Source organism: Peromyscus maniculatus, chromosome 1 (assembly GCF_049852395.1).
Source record: "Peromyscus maniculatus bairdii isolate BWxNUB_F1_BW_parent chromosome 1, HU_Pman_BW_mat_3.1, whole genome shotgun sequence".
Classification (NCBI taxonomy): domain Eukaryota; kingdom Metazoa; phylum Chordata; class Mammalia; order Rodentia; family Cricetidae; genus Peromyscus; species Peromyscus maniculatus.
The window spans coordinates 94,571,435-94,591,180 of record NC_134852.1 but is presented as its reverse complement, the minus strand read 5'-3'; the positions used below and the strand labels follow the sequence as shown (position 1 = coordinate 94,591,180).

Below are 19,746 nucleotides of genomic sequence, written 5' to 3'. Positions count from 1 at the left end.
AATTGTTGAAACCAAGGTTAGATAAAGCACAGGGACAAATAACCAAAGGAATGGAAACACATGAACTATGAACCAAAGGCTGAGGGGCCCCCAACTGGATCAGACCCTCTGAATAGGTGAGACAGTTGATTGGCTTGATCTGTTTGGGAGGCATCTAGGCAGTGGTACCGGGTCCTGGGCTCGTTGCATGAGTTAGCTGTTTGAAACCTGGGGCTAATGCAGGGACGCTTGGCTCAATCTGGGAGGAGGGGACTGGACCTGCCTGGACTTGAGTCTACCAGGTCGATCTCAGTCCTCCGGGGAGGCCTTGACCTGGCAGAGGTGGGAATGGGGTGTGGGCTGGGGGGAAGGGGAGGGGGGCAGGAAGGGGGAGAACAAGGGAGTCTGTGGCTGTTATGAAGAACTGAATAGTATTGTAAAATAAAAAAAATAAAAAGGAAAAAAACAATATACAACATACACACGTTGCTAGTCGGGACACAAATTGCACAGCCCACAAGGAAAGTTTAAATGAAGGATTCCACAATCCTGGGTTCAGACGCTACATGAGGACAGGGAATGCATGAAAGCAGTGACTTGGATAAATGTTTACATCACTGCTCTTAGTGGCGTCATTCAAAATAGCCATGATGTAGAAAGAAACAAAATGTCCATCGAGAAACAAATGTATGAGCCCATGTCCATCCATTTTTAAATGTTATGTATATTTTACTTTATATAGTCTACATGATACTGAACATTATCTATGGGATGAAATACTTTTCAGGCTTTAAACACAAAATTTTTAGTGGTGCACACCTTTAATCCCAGCACCCAACGTCCACGAGTCACTTACAGGCACTCTGTGAGTACCAGGCCACCTTGGATTATACAGTGAGACCTATCTTAAAAAAAAAAATCTGGCATGTGGATGCATCATGAAGACATTATATTAAGAGAAATAAATAAAACACAAAATAAATTATGTTTCATAATTTCATTAACATTTAGTTCCTACAGTAGTAAAGTTCATAGAGAACAAGATACAGAATGGGAGTGATGAGCTGTAGCACAAATCTTAAAAGGTTTTATTATTAAAAATCAAACCTGAGCCAGGTATTGGGGTGAAGGCTGAAAGATCAGAGAAGCAGAACAAGCCACAGCCACCTCGCCTTGCCAATTCCTCAGCTGATCTTGTTTCCTCAGTCTGAAAGCCTTTGAGTCTTCATCCAAATGGATCTCAGCTGAACTGCTGCTCAAAAGCCTAAAAGTATAACCAGCCTAGTTCCTGGTCCTCACACCTTATATACCTTCCTGCCGTCACTTCCTGGGATTAAAGGCGTGTGTCACCATGCCTGGCTGTTTCCAGTGTGGCCTTGAACTCACAGAGATCCAGACGGATCTCTGCCTCCGGAATGTAAGGATTAAAAGTGTGAGTGCCACCATTTTCTGGCCTCTATATCTAGTGGCTGTTCTGTTCTCTGACCCCAGATACGTTTATTAGGGTGCACAATGTATTGGGGAACACAATACCACCACAAGCATGATGAGAAGTTAGTGTTTGAAAGGTACCAGGTCTCAGTCTGAGATAAAGGAATATCGCGGAGAGGGATAGCAGTGGCGGTTGTACCACATGAATGCATGCAATGATATCAATCTGTATAGTTACATTGTCCAAATAAACACTCTAACCTGTGTATAATTTACCACAAGAAAAAAAAAAAAGAAGTCTTGGAGAGGGCTGACTGTGAAAAAAACTAAATTGTCTGAATATGCAATCCTAGCATGCACATATGTAATAATATGCATAGTATAGGTATGTATCAATACACATGTATACACACATGTATTATATTCTCAGCCTTCTATATTTTCAGGTTCCATCTCCACAGAGCCAACTACCTATGGGTAAAAACTATTTGCTAAAAATGGTTGCAACTCTCGTGAAAATATTCAGATTTTTTTCTGGTCATTATTCCCAAAATGAGACGTTATAACAACTATTTGCACAGCATTATGACATGTTCGGTACTGGAAGTGATCTAGAGATGCTGTAAAGTACTCAGAGGACACGTTACAGGGAAAGAATTTTGCAAATATAAAGAATTATGCACAAATATGCTATCTGAGACAAGGGAACGGAATAGGGGAACATCTTGTTCCTGTTCTCCAGACCACAGCCCTGACTTACCACACTTGACAGTTATACAGTAGAAATACCTCCACCCTGGTCAGGTTCAGGCTCCTAGCAAAGATGTCACTGGATAATCATGCTATAGCATGAAGTAGATTTGAACTTATCACCAAGGGAAGTGAGAACAATCAAAATAAGTAAAAATGTAAAATAAAGGCCACTGGTTAGCAATAGAATCCTACCATATGCCCTCACCTCTTAACCCATGCTGCTTTGCCAATGAATAGAAGGAAATGTAGATGTGGGATCAAAAGACTAAAAAGTGGCCTCCAAAGTCAATCCTTATGAATTTCAAGACCCCAAGTCAACCATTGTCCAGCCCTTGGTCTCAGTCTCCTCTGTAAAATAAACATTCACTAACCATCCATCCAGTCAGGGTTTCTATTGCTGTGATAAAACACTGTTATCAAAAGCAACTTGGGTAGCAGAGGGCTTATTTTACCTTACAGCTTGTAGTCCATCATCCAGGAAAGTCGGGACAGGAACTGGAGGGAGGAGTTGATGCAGAGACCATGGAAGAGTGCTGCTTATTGGCTTGCTCCTCGTGGTTTAGTCAACCTGCTTTCTTATAACATCCAGGACCACCATCACAGGGATGGCACCACCCACAGTGAGTTGGGACCTCCCACATCAGCCATTAATCAAGAAAATATGCCACAGACTTGCCTACAGGACAACCTGATGGGGGCATTCTCTCAGTTGAGGTCCCCTCTTCCAAAACAACTCTAGTTGGTGTCAAGTTGACATAAAACTAACTACACAATCCCATGTAATTTCCAGGATCAGGCAGATCAAGTGCAATCAAATATACATTGAATAAGTGTGGTGGTTTTAATGCGAGATGTCCCCCAGTGTCTCCAACATTTGAATGCTTGGTCCCCAATCGGTTGCATTGTTTGGAGAAGTTTAGGTGGTGCAGGCTTGCTGAAAGAAGTATGGCCCTGGGAGCGGGTTTTGAGATTAAAAGTCCCCGCCTTCTTGAAGACTGCTTTCTCTGTTTCATACTTGTGGTTCCAAATGTGAGAGCTCAGCTTCCTGCTTCTGCCTCCTTGCTGCCCCTACCACTATGGACTCTAACCCTCTGGAAACATAAGCCAAAATAAACTTCTTTTTCTATCAATAGCTGGGTCGTCACATTTTATTACAGCCACAGGAAAGTGTTAGATACAAGAGGAAACTTCCCGTGTTGGTCCTATTCATCAGGGAAATGTTTCTCCAAATTGGATTTGATGGCACTGCTGGAAAGGAAAACATTCAGGAGCATGAACTCCAGTTAGAACACAACAGTACAGTGAGCCACACAGCACCGGATGCCACTCCCACTACCTCCTGCAGTCAGGGAGTCCAGCCCATTTTCTCTTCTTGATTTCTCTAATCACATGTGGTTCTATAATTAACTGCTTACTGCTTCTGAATAAAAGAACTATTTGATGAAGGCAAGGGCTTAACGATATTCACACAAATATGTATGCTTCTCTGATACATGCTGTTCTTAAAACCAGCTGCTATTTTTGTATCCATCCTGTATACCAAACCCCTGCAGGAATATTCTAGAGTCACCCACTCAGTGTCTGTCGATTACCTTGTAGGATGTGTATTATTAATGACAGCGATTGCTTTCTGACCTCCTTGCCATGATCCATTTCCATCCATTAAGGAACTACATTATCCGCTTTAGCAAAACATGAATCATAAATGAAATATTGATTTTTTTTAAATTCCAAACTGCTTTACATAAAAAATATCTCTACAAAAAGAAATATCTAAACTTCAAGAAGAATTCATGAAATGTCAGCGGTGCACCAAGCTTCCATGACTATGTGAGTGGATCTCTGCTTAGTTCCCTTTTACAACAAACTTATTTTCAAGATCTTAGCATGATGCATTGTCTGAATCTCTGAACACTTTGTTGAAAGCATTTGAGAGAATTTATGTTTTATTAAAAATAAACACACGTTTCTGAAAGCAGGAGCCTTCTTTCTCTGCTTAGTAGGAAATTTAGACCTCGGTTTTGAGAGGAAACTGAAGACCTTCCACTGAGGGGGTAATTGTGGGCTAGTGTTTCCAACGATGATGTAGCATCTTTCAATAGTATCGGGTCTTTCCAGAATGAGAGAGAGTTGATCACTCAGTGACAAGTGGGGCATTAGGTAATGAGAGAAGTATAAATGCATCTCTCTGCAAGGGGATTACGAGTTGAGTGGCTCAGTCCATCACGATAGATGGCCGCTGCTTCCCGACAAGAGTTCACCCTTGTGGTCTGGGAAGGATTGTGGTTCATGAAGGAAGGAGTTTATTCCATCTTTATGAAAATAAAGTCCAGTACCACGAAGCTGCATCTCTGAAATAGCATTAGAGTGAAAAGAGACTGATTGAAGGGTGGAGTGCAGAGCTCTGGCCTTGTTCTGACCTCACTTTTCAAGCAGGGAGAGGTCAGTTGTCATAGATGTGAGACAAGATGCTCCCTCAAGGTGAGACGTCACACAGGCAAGCAGATTATACCCGCATGGGCATCTACAACCTGACACATTCAGAGGAAACACATTCCTTCCCCCATGAGCTGATTGACATGATCAATAGGTGAATCCTGAGGATGGAAAACTCAGAAATGTGAAATAAAATGAACATGCTGCCCGGGGTCACAGTCGAAAAAGGAACCCCATACTTTGTCCAACCATTAACGCTTGTCTTCTCAAGCATTTTAATTCCTACATAAAAGGTAAATTTGATATGTGAACAAAATTGGCCCAACATAGTCAGTATGCTGGGTGACCTGTGCAAGGCACACCACAGGAAAACTGAAGATTATATTTGCTAATTTTACGGTATCCTCTAGCTTAAAAATTCTGATCGTTCTTATTTCTTGCTAGTCAGTTATAAACCACAGAGACATATCTGTGAGATCTGGAAAAGGAAAAGAGAAAGAGGGTGACAACCACAAAAGTAAGGGAAAGACAAATAGAGGGAAGTGGGGAGAGGGTTTGGGCGACAGCTCAGCCAGTGAAGGGCTTGCCCCATGTAAGCACAACACCCTGAGTTCGATTCCCAAGAACTCCTGGGAAAAAGCCAAACACAGTGGTACATGCCTATAACCCTGGTGTTGTGGAAGTGGAAACAGACAGATGCCTGGAGCTGGCCAGCTAATCTAGCTAAAAAGGCTCAGTGAGAGACCCTGCCTCAAAAACAAACAAACAAACAAACAAATAAATAAATAAATAAATAAATAAATAAATAAATAAATAAAAAGGTGGAGAGTGAGAGGCAGCAAAGATTGATTTCTGGCTTCCACATGTAGGCACACACACATGGGCACACACAAACACATGTGCACAAAAATAGAGAAATGTGTGACAATACAGCAACACTACACACCTACCAGAATGGCCAAAGTTCATAAAGCAAAAAGTGTTGGCCAAGGCGTGGAGAACAGGAACCACCATTCATTCCCAGTAGGGATGCAAACTGGTGGAGCTACTATGCAAGGCAGCTTGGCAGCTTAGACAACTAAGCACACTCTGACTGCCCATTGTGGCAATTGAATATCTTGATAGTTCCTGAAAGAGCCGAACATATTTACCGTGCAGAACCTCCCCACCTGTGCTTATTCAAAACTCTACAAAATGCACAAGAAGGGCTCCCCCTGAGAGATTACTGGCAATTCATGGTTGTTGGGAAATGAAGTGTCATTTTCTGCAGTGGGGTACCCACTGACTCGTCATCCCTGCTCCAGTAAATAACCTTCTTCCAAATGATCACCCAAACTTAGAATCAAATAAGATGTCATTCTCTAGGCTATATATCAACTGGGACATGTGCAAATAATCCAATACTGTTGAACACTAGAAAGAACTGAGCTACCAGACTATGAAAAGAAATAAAATAAATTCAAATGAGTATTCCTCAGCAAAAGAAAACATTTGAAAGAGCTCCGTACTGTGTGGTTGGAATTACGTGACCATCTAGAACAGGCAAAACCATGGAGACAGTTAAAATATCAGCAGTCACCAGAGGTTAAGCAGGGCCAATGGATGAATAGGGAAAGCATTAGGGCAGGTGAAATACACAGCAGCGGTGGATGTGTGTTATTTTACACTTGTACAAGCCCACAGAATACACATACCAAGAGAGGATCCCAGTGTAAGTTGTCGACTTTCTATGATAATGGTGTTGGTGTACATTCACTAACTGAAGCACCACATCAAAAGAACCTAAGACAGCAGCTTGAGGGAATGTGAGAACTGGGAGTATAGGGGAAGTCTCTACACCCATCTCTTACTTCTACTGAGAATCTCAAACTCCGGTAAGGATATAACACTCTTAAGAATGATGATGGAGACATATAAGCTCTGCACATGGATTTGTCATTCAACAGGCAATCGAGTGAAGGACTCTGGGTGGGAGGAGCTATAGGCACACATGGTTCCAAATGAATACAGGTTATATCTCCCTCTAGCACCTATTCCTCACCATGCCCACCTTACGCTGTCATGCAGGCTGGTCCCTGGAGACCATGTCAGCAATCTTCTGACTTCTGACATCCAGTGGAATGAAAACAGCGAAAAATGGCAGCAGGAGATCAGAGAAGTGGGAGTGTGTAACCAACTGCTTATTCCCCAGGCTCTTCTTTCAAATACAAAGCCAGATAGGATTAAAGGTGGCAGGGACTGATCCATTCAGTTATTATTGCAACAGAGAGGAGAGTGCAGTACATACTGCATCTTGTCCAAAGAAAAATCTAGAATCTTCTGCAAAGCCAAGACATGCTGGGAGAACAGCATCAAAGGACCAACTGACGTTTAAGCCCATGTGACTAGCCCTCTGGCTTTGCTAACTGGTGCAGGTGTCAGTGTGAGACTTCTGTCTTCTGAAGACTGAGAGATGAGGGCCTGTCTTCAGATATTGAATTCTGGCATCCCTGAGCATCCCTAGAGGAATATAATCTTCATCCAAAGGCATGGCCTTGAACTGAGGAAGTATGTTAAACAGAGATTATCTATCTATCTATCTATCTATCTATCTATCTATCTATCTATCTATCTATCTATCTATCTATCTATCTATTTATCTGTCTATCATCTATCCATCCATCCATTCATCATTTATCTATCATCTATATCTATCTATGTATTTATCATCTATCTATCCATCCATCCATCCATCCATCTATGTATCTATGGATCTATTTATCTCTCTGTCTGTGTCTGTCTGTCTATCTATCTATCTATCTATCTATCTTCATCATCATCATCATCATCATCATCATCATCATCAATCCATCCACATGGCTTTCCTGTACTAGGGCCTCACTTCTGTTACAGCTATTTAGTGAGTAGCTAGTACCTTTTCCTCTCCGTGTTCAGCTCCTGTTTTTTAAACCTTTCAATGTATTCTGGTTGGCTGTCACCGGCCAGGACCTGAATATTTTGATTGTGAATTCCTTTCCAGGACCAGAGAAGATATTTAGCTTGTCATGTAACAGGCAAGTAGAGCTAGATAATTCACGACAGGGACATTTCTCCATGGGCGATCCTCAGGAGCTGGTGAGTCAGCACCCCACTTCCCTTACCCTTGGGTCGGATCACACTTTCTACAGTTTTACAGTTTTCCTGTGTAGAAAACTCAGGTCATTTGCTGTCAGCAGTGAAGGCATGATTACTTTATTTGCCTGTGTTCCGTGGGTTAGCAATTTTGGCTGAGCTTAGCAGGACATTTCTTTTGGTTCCATCTGGGGTTAGTCATTTTGTTACAGTCAGTTGGAGGATCATGTGACTGCAGGTTTCCATGGGTACCTCTAGCTAGAATGACTCATTTGTGTTCTACATGGTCTCACCCTAGAAGAGGCTGGTATGTGATTCTTTCCACAATGCTCTCAGAGCACTTCCAAAGACAAGGGGTTAAATAACAAGGTCTCTAGAGAGCTAGTCCCAGTACCACTGCCATCTTAGTTACTATTCTGCTGCTGTGAAGCGACACCATGACCAAGGTAACTTGTAACAGAAAGCATGTTTTGGGGATTTGCTTACAGCTTCAAAGGGTTGGTCCATTTCCATCATGGTAGGGAGCATGGTAGCAGCCAGGCAGGAACAACCTGGAGCAGTAGCTAGGAACTTACATCTGATTCAAAAGCTGAGGCAGAGATGGCAAGATGGTCTGGTGTGGGCTTTTGAAATCCACTCACAATGACACGCCTCCTCTAACAAGGTCACACATCCTAATCCTTCCTAAGCCATCCACCAACTGGGACCCAAACATTCAAATGTAGGAACATATAAGGGGCCATTCTTATTCAAATGACCATAGCTGCCTATAGTTGTCTGAAGTTGGAAATGTCCACTATAGCCTCCTGTGTGTGAACACTGGATCCCCCCGCTGGTGACACTACTTGGGAAGGATGTAGACTCTTTAGAGGATAGAGATTTGCTAGAGAAGATGGGTCACAAGGGTGGACTTTGAGGCTATATAGCCAAGTTCCACTTCCAGTTAACTCGGCTTCCTGCGTGCTAATGCAATGTGACCAACTAGTCTTCTGCTCCTACGGTCATGCCTCCTCTGCCTGTGGTCATGTCTTCTCAGTCACACTGGACTGTGTCCCCTTGGGAATTGAAGCCAAAACAAGCTTTCTCTCCCTTAATCTGTTTTTGACAGAAAATATAAACTAAGACATTACAACAATTCATTAACTCAAAGAAGTCACAGGAGCCAGGATTCAAGGGGTAGAGAAATAGACTTATTTCCAATAATTGGGGTTATTTTCAATCTACTACACTCTTTAGAGTCTCCTTCCTTTCTCTCTGATACCTTTATGCCCCTACAGGTGTCCTTATATCCCAGATAAGTACCTGCACTAAAATTTCTGTGTCAGTATCTGAGTGAACACAAATGAACACATACTTTCCTAAAACTGTGTTAATTTCAGGGTTACATTTGTTTATTGTCAGTTCAGGATGGCATCACAGACCATTATGGAACTTAGCCCAAGGCTTGAAAAAGAATTGAAAAAAAAACACATATGGCATTACCATAATAGGTGAGCATGTCTCACTGTAATAAATATGAGCATTGTACAACATGTTTCTGATAATCCCTTGGTTCTAATTACAGAAGAGGCTCATGCATCCCACACATGGCAGGTGACTTCCTTTGACCTTTAGAAGTAGGGCAGATTGTGTGTGCTTGCTTTGTAAAAGATGGCACAACGTCTTCTCAACTTCTTGGGAACTTAGAAAAGTCAGTAGTTGGGCTGAAAGTTTTTAAGACAGTGCTCTGCTTGCTGAAGTCTGGGTGAGTCAGGCGTAGTGGATACTACCCTCTCATGGGTGCCAGAGTATGTTTGAAAGTGAAGCAAAACAATAATCAAACCCAGGTGCTCCCAGGAGCCTGTCCAGTTACTAGTGCTCAACCTAACAATTATACCCTTCAAGATACAGTCACTTTATATAAGAAATTAGAGCTGTCTTTGACACTTCTAGATGAAAATCCATCAAAATGAAATATCTTCTGATTTTATGAAGCTTTGGATTTACACCCCCAAGCCCCATGACTGTGAAATCAATTACATCCCACAAGTATCCCATTCCATCTGCAGCAATCATTGAATGATGAATTGATGTTTATTTTCTGTATGATGGCAGTGATCACGAGCGCTCTGCCCCTTCCCCATTCTTTCTCTGTCACCTTAAGCTTTTACACATCATTATGAACTTCTGTGGCACACTGTGGAACTTACTTCATTTATTAATCTAAGCAATAAAATAAAATATGTGTTACCAAATGTTGAAACAGGAGTCATCTATTGAATCAAATATTTGTGTCTCCTTTGACCAGCCTCTGCCCCCACTTTCCACCTTTCTCTGCAGAAGTAAACATGGCTTAGTCACCTGTTGCATACTGTCCCTGATCATATTCCATTTACATTTTCTGTGTGTGTTGAAATACATGTGTTTAGTTCTTGTTTTCATTTAAGGGGAACTATATTAAAGGTCTGTACACTTCCATTGTTTTCTACATTTCTACTGAACCCAAGATGTAGAAAAGCTGATGTTGTAGAACACACAGGGATGCAGTATTATGGTTCATGCCCATGAACGTATCCATCATGTGATTACACCATTGTTTATCATCTCCCCACAGAGAGCTCTTCAAGTGTTGTCCAGATTTTCACCATACTTAACAGTGCTAAATTAATAATTTTGCATATACACTTTGTGCATAAGTTCAAATATTTTTTAGGATAGACTCTAACTGATAAAATTGTTTAATAGAATGGCACAGAGGTCAAACTCTCTCAAAAAGTCTATCAGGGCTTCCTCTCACAACTTCTACAGTCTTTGGGTTGTATTAATTTAAAAATATGTAGATGGCACATCCAACAGTCTTTTCATACCACAGCATATCTTCACTTAAGGTGAAGGATGCAGATAGAGATAAACAGGACTAAGTGCCACTCGGGCAGTGGAACCCAAGACACATGGCATCAGCTTCAGGACCAGGCAGTGGCATATGATAGGTTGAAGCTGGAAAATGGTGTGCCTGTTATACAGTAGTGAAGCATCTGGTCAAACTGTTTCCCTAGTAACCTGGAGAGCAGATGATGTAGCAAGTGAACCGATGGCTTTAGACAAAGATAATGAGAAGCAGGTGCTAATAGCAAATCTTAGTTGTTACTGGCTATGTCCAAGGCACCAGAATAAAGAAGCACACTCATAAAAGAGGTGCCAGCTTGCAGAAGTGAAAGGAACGGGAGTCTAGGAATTATAGGAGCATAAATTGAGAGGTACATCTGGTGCCCATCGCTAATCTTTTGAATAACAAAAGGCTAATTAATATTAAGTGCTTTTCAGTATCAGTGAACATTCTTAGCACCCTTCCATGTGCTGCTGGAAAGACTCAACCTCATTCAGGCAGCATTGCTATAAGAATGCTAAAACCACCAGACAAAACTTGATTGATGGGTATTCAACAAAATAGGTGACCTATACTCTGAAAAAAATCTCAAAATCCTTGAAGAAAAAGACACTAAAGAAATATGACAACTAAATGCAGTCTGTGATCCTGGGTTAGAATAATAAATGGTACTGTTGGAATAATTGAACAAATATGAATATAAATTATATAATACATCAGACTGTTATAGCTATGTTAAATTGTCTGAACTGGATTGTTATGACACGGTTATAGGAAAGTGCCTTCATTCCATGTGTAATTGCTAAGATTTAATATCACTGTAACTTACTCTTGAGTGGTTTAGCAATAATATCCACATGTTTGGATAGATGTGTATGAAGCAATCCAGAAAGAAGCATATATATATATATATATATATATATATATATATATATACATATATATATATATATAATATATAAATATATAAGAAATCAGTAAGAAGGAAAACAATGCAGAAGACTCATCATATAATTTTATCTATATTCAATCTTTTTTTCAAGAGGAAGAACTTCAAAGTTTGGCTTTGGAATAAAGTCATGATATTTTACACCTGATAACTTTGAGGTTAAAACCTATGAATAAGGTAATCCCTAGTGAATAAACCAGGTTGGGCATAAGGACTTACTGAGCTGAGGCTACAGACTTGGTTCTTCCACAGAAGTCCATTGGGCTGCAGATATCCATGCCTTGGAAATAACTTGGGACATTGCTCTTTGCACATGGAGCCAACAACAAAGCAGAAAGGTAAAAGCCTGAAGTTTTTGTGAGTGACACAGTCCCTGGACCATCAGCTTTAACTAAAAGATTCTGACTGAACAAAACTGAGTTAACTCTTCCCTCACAGTCTATGAATAGGAGGCAGGCTTGAGAAAGATGCTTGGCTCCCAAGGGGGTCACATTCTTATGTGCTTGGTTGTCTGGTTATTTGGTTTTGTTTGTTTGCACGTTTTCTTTTGTTTTGATAGAATCTCTGTATTCTAGTACAGGCTACATTAAAACTATGACAATCTTCTTTCCTTAGCCTCCCACATGCTAAGGTGATGAGCATACATCACGAGGCCTAGTCAGGAGCTTAGTCTTTATAATAATGTCTTCAAGGAGGTGGAGAGGAATCATGGGACAGCAAGGACCTCCCAGAAGTCAGAGAAGAGGCTTTAGGGACAATGGACCTAGAACCAAAGAAGAAATATTCTCCAACTCCGGAGAAGGGGATTCTTTAGCTATCTCTGCAATGCTTTCAGATTTACTGTGGAAGACGAGTTGCTATGAGTAGAACTCCTTCTGAGTGTAGATGTTTATAGTGTGCTTTCATTTCACAGAATTCTTGATGCCTGGGAAACCTGGGAGAGAAAAGAAGATACAGCAGTATATCCCGAGCTCTGAGGCCCATGCAGAGGCTGTGTGAAGTCTGGCATAGTTTCTTCTGGAAGAGTGATGAGTGGGATCCCTGTAAGTAAGAGGGTAGGACAGCTAGTCAGATTACTTTGGGAATATCTGCAGAGCCTCTCTGTGGGAAAGCTGGACTTCCTCTGGCAAGTGAAATGTGGGCACAGGCAATATCTGCTGCTTTTCAATAGATTCTTTGCCCCCTTCATCCACATTAGCAAGTATTGCCTCTTCTGTGGTACAGTGCTCCTGGCAGAAGCTGTCTCCTCAGGCTCCTTTAGAGGAAGCCAAGGAACATGAAAGAGTCCCCCTCACCATCAAATCACAACGGATCTGCAATGTGAGAAAGAAATAGACTGAAGCTCTTCAGACAGAAATTTTTGAGGTCATTTAGCATTACAGAATAACTTAAGACCATACTCAAGAATGGTAATGAAGAATTGTTGTCAAATTAGAAATCCTATATTGAGAAGAATTGTAGAGTTCATTAATTATTCATAGTATAGTCCTAAGGATGGCTGTCTAAAATAGATGTAAAATAAATAAAATCTAGCTCATTTGGGTTGAGAAAATGGAATCAGAAAATAAATGTTCACTTAAAAATAAAAGCAAATGGGGGAGGAATCATAAAATATCATAAAAAGGATGAAAAACAGCAAAATAGAAGAAACAGTAAACATATCAACACAGAATAGTAATGATAAATGTAAATGGACTAAACTCATTTAAAAGGTGAAAATGGAGTGGAATAAATATAATAAAATTTGGCGATAAGATGTTTGCAACAGTATACCCCAAAGAAAAAGATGTGAGCAATGAGGAAATAAATGGATAAAAAATGGCATGCTAGATCCTAATAAACCAAAAGAGAGCAGAGATAACGGCACAGACATGCCAACCTTAGTCAGATAACATAGATGTTACACAAAAAGATTCCCTACCCAGTGATAAAAGTTTTAACCCCCAGGAAGATGGTTCTTAATCCAGTTATACCATTTAACATAGCCTCAGAAATGGAAAGCAAAGGCCTGTAAAACTGGGAGAATGTGGCAGATTCTCCATCTTAATGGGGACTGAAGCATATCTTCCTCTCTGACTATCAGAACTACAGAAAATTTGAAGACACAGGAGAAATAAAAATACATTTTGTTAATCAATGAAAACCTATATAAAAGTTGATCACATGTGGGGCAGCAAAGGATGTTTCCACAAAATACACACACCTCTTGCTGGCCACAGCCTGCCCAGCCCCCACCTGAATAATCAATGCATTTTAGAAGTCAGAGCACAGAAAGGAACAAATGTCCATGACATTTGTGAAATTTAAAATATTCCTCCTAAGTACTCTTGGGTTAAAGAAGAGAAGGAAATGGAAAATTACGAGAATTGAATGCTAACTTTAAAAACTATGTCGCAAGAGAAGGAGGCACTCATAACCACCGGGTCCTTCTCTCCAGCATAAGAGACTATGGAATGTTCAGCCCTAAATGGGAGGTACATCTCAACCACTGCCCCCAAGAATCAAGGATCTTCCCAGAAGATGGCAAAAGACTGCAAGATCCAGAGGTAGTGGGTACCTTCTGGGAAAAGGTGTTTTCTGCACACAACAGGGTGGTGCCCATCTGAGCCCACAGCGGCTGTGACAGCACACACAGACCTGTGCAAGCCCAAGCAAGATGCAACCCCACCATGGAGTACAGGAAGGTGAGTGTGAAACCCCTCCCCGAGCTGGGAGCTGTCGGCATTGAGTAGCAGCTGTCAAAGAGAGAGCCAGTTTTCTTTAATGATGAGATCCCCAGAGGGTGGGCCACACTACAGGGCAGGCTCCACTCCCAAGAGCAATTGGGAGGAGTTGGGGGAGGGAATAAAGATGTTCAAAATATATCTCAAGGAATACATAAAAAATATCATTAAAGTAGGAAAAAATCTGAATAGCAACCATGAGGAGTAACACCTGCACTTTAAGGCAAATTTATAAACCAAAATACTTTTTAAGAAGAATAAAGGATAAAAATTAAGGAAACACAAAGGCAAAACAGTTGGATAAATAGAATGTAAGATAAATAAAAATCACCATCGAAGCTGAAAGTAGATTATTTAGAAATCTAAAGAATCTGAGAGAAGCCTGGGGATAATGCACAAGAAAGCAGAGGGTCTAAGTAGACAATATGGAATTTATACCAATAAATTTGAAACCTTGATCATATATACAAATCCCAAAAGATTAATTTACCAAAAAAAAAAAATGAAAAGCAAGAAGCAACTGAAAGGCTGATGTGTCCTACTGCATCACAAATATGAAGTGGACAGTCAGCTGAGAACAAAGAGAATATCCATCTATGATGGTTTTAGATGAGCCTCAACTTTGTAAGGAAAGCTCATCCCGAGCTTACACAAATTATTCTAGAAGGTTGATGGGGAGGGAATAATCCTAGCTCATTCTATGTAGTCAGTGTAACTTTGAGCTTGTAGTTCAGGCCTATAGTCACAGGACTCCTAAAGCTGGGCCATGGGAAGGGCAGGTGAGTTCAAGCCCAGCCCATGCAAGAGTGAGAGCCTGTCTCAAAACACAGCAACAGAAATCCGAAGGAGTATAGAACCAGCAGGGTGAGGTTAGTAGTAATTTAAATGATTTCACATTGGTAAATTGATGTGGCCACATCGGGAGACCCCCCTGAGCAAGACCACCACACAGCCAGTGTCCGATGCAAATACTCAGGGGTTTATTGATAAAAAGCAAGCCTGGGCTTGGCCTGTGTCCAACACTCTGGCACAGCAGGTGAACGGGCCTGAACTCTCAGGGTGAGGGGTTTTTAAAAAGAAAAACTGCAAGCAGGGTGGTGTGGTGATATTGTGTTCCCCAAAATATTGTACACCCTAATAAACTTATCTGGGGTCAGAGAACAGAACAGCCACTAGATATAGAGGCCAGAAAATGGTGGCACACACGCCTTTAATCCTAGCACTCCAGAGGCATAAATCCATCTGTATCTCTGTGAGTTCAAGGCCATACTGGGAACAGCCAGGTGTGGTAACAAGAGCCTTTAATCCCAGGAAGTGACGGCAGAACGGTATAAAAGGCATGAAACCCAGAAACTAGCCTGGCTAAGCTTTTAGGCTTTTGAGCAACAGTTCAGCTGAGATCCATTTGGATGAGGACTCAGAAGCTTCCAGTCTGAGGAAACAGGATCAGCTGAGGAACTGGCAAGGTGAGGTAGCTGTGGCTTGTTCTGCTTCTCTGATCTTCCAGCATTCACCCCAATACCTGGCTCCAGGTTTGTTTTTATTAATAAGAACTTTTAAGATTCGTGCTACAGGGTGGTATAAGCCTTTGCCTCATATGATTGGGTGAAGGTGTGTAACCTTTGAATTTACTGGCTGGGGGTTACAGTTATCATTTTGGGACAGGCCTGGACAAGTCCCAGGCTCTGTCCCTGAGCTGCCATGGAGGCTGGCTGGCCTCACACATTCACATTGACCCAAGCACATAGCTCTAAGTTGGTGAGGGGTCCCAGACAGTAAACAACTGGCTGAATCTTGAGCAGTCAGAGTACATGCAGAAAAGGAACTACTGCAAGGACTATGTCTTTTGTTCATGGCCCTCCCAGAAACTGCTTGTTTAAGTCTCAGGAAACTGAAATTGAGGCCTGATCTCTGAGAGAAGACTGAACAGCCTGTTATGGCATCTGCTTGGTCCTCTCAAAATCTGTACAGACAAATGTAGCCTGAGTAGCACAACTGGAGGATTGCCAGTGTTCTACTGCCCAGGAAGTCCTGGGCCACAGCAATAACCTGAAACCCTGGCAAAGGCACCACAGGGAGATGGATAGTGAGGGACAAAAGGGAGGACAGGTTACTGGAGATGTCTTTCTGTATGCTGTGAAGGCGTTGCTCTGATTGATTGATAAATAAAACACTGATTGGCCAGTAGCCAGGCAGGAAGTATAGTGTAAGCCAGATAAGAAGAGAGGAGAATTCTGGGAAGTGGAAGGCTGAGTGAGAAGATGCTGCCAGCTGCCACCATGAGAAGTAAGATGTAAAGTACTGGTAAGCAAGAGCCACGTGGCAAGGTATAGATTTATAGAAATGGGTTAATTTAAGATAGAAGAACTAGATAGCAAGAAGCCTGCCACGGCCATACAGTTTGTAAGTAACATAAGTCTCTGTGTGTTTACTTGGGTCTGAGTGGCTGTGGGCCCCGGCAGGACTGGAGAAATCTCCAGCTACAACAGGTGACATCCTGTAACCAGGTCACCAGTCTACCTAACACACGTGCTGAAGTAGGGCAGTAGGCTGCAGCAAGAGATGCACAACACCCTGGGAAGGCTTATTAGCAAACCCCCAATGAGGTCTTTACCTCATCTCCTGTTGGTGTAAACACAATGTGAGAGAGAAAGATCCAAAAGGCAACTGCCAAGCCCCTGGCCCAGTGAAGCCAGTGACACAGGAAAGAGGAAAGAACATTGTTTTTACAGAAAAAAAAAGAACACAAACAATAAAAAATGTCTTTCAGAAGCACTCTGGTGTGTGTAGGGGGGGCAAGAGCATGGCATCCATCTTTATAGACTTACAGGGTGGGTAGAAGTGAGGCTGAGAGAGGACCTAACCCGAAAGCTTGGCATGTTGTTACCAGTGTGGAAGAGGTAGTGGGTGTTCGAGGATCATCTTACTGTGCACAGGAACAGGGGATGCACCATGAACATAGATGAAACAGTTACAAAGTAGGATACATTATACAATAGAAACATGATCATCTTAACAAACACCAAAAATGATTCCCAGGACTCAACTACCAAGAATTGTTGCCATCCTTGACTTACTAGAAACACAGAATGTTCTGGACTGTAGGGGGTAGAGGGTTTCGGTAAAACGAAATGTAAACTACATCAAAATAGCACATTTAATAAAAACTGTTGGTGTGCTCATCCAACATAAACAATGAAAAATATATTTAAAGTAAAGGAGGAATTTTAAAACATGCCCAATTTTACAGAAATCAAAGCTAAACACTTTTACATGCTTATAGAAAGAGGTATAATATGATGTAAATAATAAAAAGAACAGTATAGCTAAAAGAATCCTGTATAATTAAAGCACTTCTGGAGGTTTCACCATCCCTGATCTCAAGCTCTACTACAGAGCTACAGTAATAAAAACAGCTTGGTACTGGCATAAAAACAGACACATTGATCAATGGAATTGAATCCAAGACCCAGACATAAACCCACAAATTTAAGGAAACAGATGCAGAGATCCACAGCCAAGCACTGGGCTGAACTCAGGGAATCCTGCTGAAGAAAGAGAGGAGGGATTGTATGAGCCCGGGACATTAAGGTAACAAAAGAACCCACAGAGACAGCTGACCTGGCCTCATAGGCGCTCACAGACTTTGGACCAACAGCTGGGGAACCTGCAAGGGACCAACCTAGACCCTCTACATATGTGTGTCAGTGGGATCAGTCTGCCCTTGACACTTGGGCTGGCTTTTGAGAACCTACTCCTCATATTGAATTGCCTCACCCAGCCTTAACACAAAGGAAGGCCTGTCACTTTCTGAACAGAAACAGAGGAGGAGTGGATGGGAATGGTAGGGAAAGGGAATGGGAGGAGAGGCAGGAGGGGAAACTGCAATCAGGATATAAAATAAATGAAAAAATTTAATTAATAATAATAATAAAGAACACCAGTAGCACAGACACTAAGACTGACAATTAATAAATGGGACCTCGTGAAACTGAAAAGCTTCTGTAAGGCAAAGGACACCGTCAATAGGACCCCACATCTGACAGAGGCCTGATTTCCAAAATATATAAAGTACTCAAGAAAGTAGACACCAAAAAAATCAAATAATCCAATTTAAAAATGGGGTACAGACCTAAGGAGAGAATTCTCAACAGAAGAATCTCTAACGGACAAGACACACTTAAAGAAATGTTCATCATCCTTAGCCATCAGGGAAATGCAAATCAAAATGACTCTGAGATACTGTCTTACACCTGTCAGAATGGCTAAGATTGAAAACACCAATGACAACTTATGCTGGAGAAATGTGGAGCATGAGGAACTCTCCTCCATTGCTGGTGAAAGTGAAGACTTGTACAGCCACTCTGGAAATCTTTATGGCAGTTTTTTCAGAAAATTGGGATACTTCAAGACACAGCTATACCACTTCTGGGCATATATCCAAAGAATGCTCAATCATACCACAAGAACACTTGCTCAACTATGTTCAAAGCAGCTTTATTTAATAGCCAGAACCTGGAAACAACCTAGATGTCCCTCAACCAAGAAATGGGTAAAGAAAATGTGGTACATTTACCCAATAGAATATTACTCAGCTGTTAAAAACAACGACATCAGGAAATTTGAAGGCAAATGGGTAGTACTAGAAAAAAATCATCCTGAGTAAAGTAACTCTGATCCAGAAAGAAAAACATGGTATGTAGTCATTCATAAGTGGGTATTAGCTGTAAATTAAAGGATAACTATGTTACAATCCATAGAGAGGCTATGTAACAAGGAGGGCCCAAGAGGGGGACACGTGGATTTTGCAGGGAAGGGGAAATAGAGATCTCCTGGTTGAACTCGGGGCAGGTGAGCATGGAAACCCAAGGGATCAGGTTGGGGAGTGGGTGGAGGGAGAGAGTGCTGAGAAAGAGGACTGGAATAGAGGGCTTTAGCGAGCTGGGTAGAAGCCTGTTGCAAGGGAAACTTCCAGGAGTGTACAAGGATGGCCCCAGCTACTAAGACTCCTGGCAGCAGTGGATGCATAGCCTAACAAGGTTGTGATGGGATTGGTGACTGACTACTCTGGTGGTCACAGTTGTCATTGGAGAGCCTTAATCCAGTGAATGATGCAGGCAGGTTCAGAGATCCATGGTAAACATTGGTCCCAGCTCAGGAGTCCTGCTGAGGAGAAGGTGCGGGGAGGCAGGGGGATTGCAGGAGCCAAGGGGATCAGGGACATTAGAGGAAAACCCACAGAAATGGCTAGCCTGGCTCACAGGAACTCAGGGAGTCTGCATGGGACTGAGCTAGGCCCTTTGCATATATGTGACACTTGTGTAGCTTGATCTATTTGTGGGATTCCTGACAATTAGAGCAGAGGCTGTCCCTGGTGCTTTGACTGGTTCTTGGGAACCTATTCCTCATGCTGGATTGCCTCCCCAGCCTGAATACAGGGAGAAACACTTAGTCTTAAGGCCACTTTTTTTTTTTTTTTTTTTTTGGTTTTCTGAGAC

General features: G+C 41.8%; 1 long non-coding RNA gene across 3 annotated transcripts in view; it reads left to right on the top strand.

The window, feature by feature from the left end:
- The window catches only part of LOC121830003 (uncharacterized), a 41,031-nt gene extending 25,791 nt beyond the window's left edge, over window positions 1-15,240 (top strand). For 2 of the 3 annotated variants that reach the window (XR_013042930.1, XR_013042928.1), the window contains one exon: window positions 12,439-15,240. This is a non-coding gene — a long non-coding RNA (uncharacterized LOC121830003). Of the gene's footprint in view, window positions 1-11,777; window positions 11,864-12,438 lie in introns of all 3 variants that reach the window. The other variant, XR_013042929.1, reaches the window with a different exon arrangement.
- The last annotated feature ends 4,506 nt before the right edge of the window (window positions 15,241-19,746 follow it).